This window comes from Etheostoma spectabile, chromosome 14 (assembly GCF_008692095.1).
Source record: "Etheostoma spectabile isolate EspeVRDwgs_2016 chromosome 14, UIUC_Espe_1.0, whole genome shotgun sequence".
Taxonomy (NCBI): Eukaryota; Metazoa; Chordata; class Actinopteri; order Perciformes; family Percidae; genus Etheostoma; species Etheostoma spectabile.
The window spans coordinates 762,050-763,786 of NC_045746.1; positions in this window are offsets into that span (position 1 = coordinate 762,050).

A 1,737-nucleotide genomic window follows, 5' to 3' on the forward strand; every position below is an offset into this window, starting at 1 on the left:
ACATGAGCTAATGCAGATCCAACAAGAGTATGTGTGAGAATTGAAGTAATTCTAATAAAATCAGCCATTCTCTGGTCCACATACTGTACAAGACTTTTTTTTTTTCTTCTAAACCCTGCAGCTGAAATCCTCTTTCAGTCACATTAAAATCTGCAGCTTTTCAGTCACATCACCCAACGTGAATATTGATTTGTTTATGTTTTTTGTTTTTGAAGCTTGTATCAGCCAGAAGAGGGTGGCTGATCATATTTAGAACCATTGCAGCATACCATGGTAAAGATGAATAAAAACAAACACATCAGTTCACAGTGAGCTCATGCTGACTTTAAAGTGCAATTTCATTTTGTTGGATTTGCAGACGCGTTGGTCACAATTCACACAGGGACAATGACGATCGGGGCAACAAATGGCTACATTATCAACTACATTATTACTATCAAATGGAATACTACTTCATATTACGTGTATTTCCAGGTCTAAGAAATTGTAGATGCACTGTTGCATAGTTGAAGGATAAAAATGTAACTGATTTAATGGTTCTGTCGATAACAGATACTTACACGTCTTGTTATTGGAAAGAATGGGATTAGCTATGTCTAATATAGTTTGTTCCATTATTATTTCTCACAGTTGCCTGAATAGTTCGAGGCAAAAGACTAACATCTAGCTTCATGTACTGTATATTGATTTTGTGCTACTATGCTACGCTAAATCAATGCTTTAGATTTCCATCCACGGTTCATTTAAAAAAAAGAAAAGAAAAAAAAAAGGTCACTGGCACAGGAAACATCTCAACACTATACCGCTGAATGTGCAAAGGAAATGTTACTACATATAAAAGGAACTAGAGGATACATCATACGGTCACACACACAAACATACAGGCTCTGCATGTAATAGGAAAATGCCCTCAGTCCAGCTAAATTAGCTCATTTTAACAGATTAGATTATACACCATGATCCATGTAAAAAACACACAATAAAGACACAGAAAATACTGTTGAAGATGCAGCTCGACGGGAACACACGACAGACGTCTTAACTGAAACATTTCTCAGACGCTAATGTTTACACATTTTAGATATTACAGAATGTGTGTTGCCTTTTTGGATGTGAATCTGTAGTGTGTGAAACATGTATGTATGTGTGCTTCACTGGATGAGTAGGTCTTTCTTAGCTTTTAAGATCTTGGATCAGACAGGAAGGCAAACTGGAATATTATGTTTGAAATCAATGGGTGAACAAGGTTTTTCACTAGGAGTCAATGGATTACAGGTTTACAGACCGTGTGTTACATGGATACAAAAGGAAGACGTGGTTGTTATTGGTCGAGGAACCTTTTTCAATACGATTACCTGCAAGACAAGCCACATCAGTCCTTAGATGATATCACAACAGGACAGCCTTTCACTATTCACTTATCATCTCTCAGTTATACAAAAAAGTCGTACAAAAATACCTCAACATTACATTCAATGAAGGAATTTTTCAATTTTGGAAAAAAAGTGCTCTTGCATAACTGATCATGTATGTCGCATTCCTTCTTGCGCTCTCTGTCACTATCTCTCTTCAGGTAGTTTGTTTCTAGACAAAGACCACGAGGGAGATTCACAGTATTGGGGGTTAACAGTTGGTGGCCATAACCGGTGCACGTTTTACTCAAAGAAAAGTGCAAATTAGGTTGGGACAGAGTGTTCAAGGCGTGCAAGAGTTTAGATATTGGGAGGGGATGGGGGG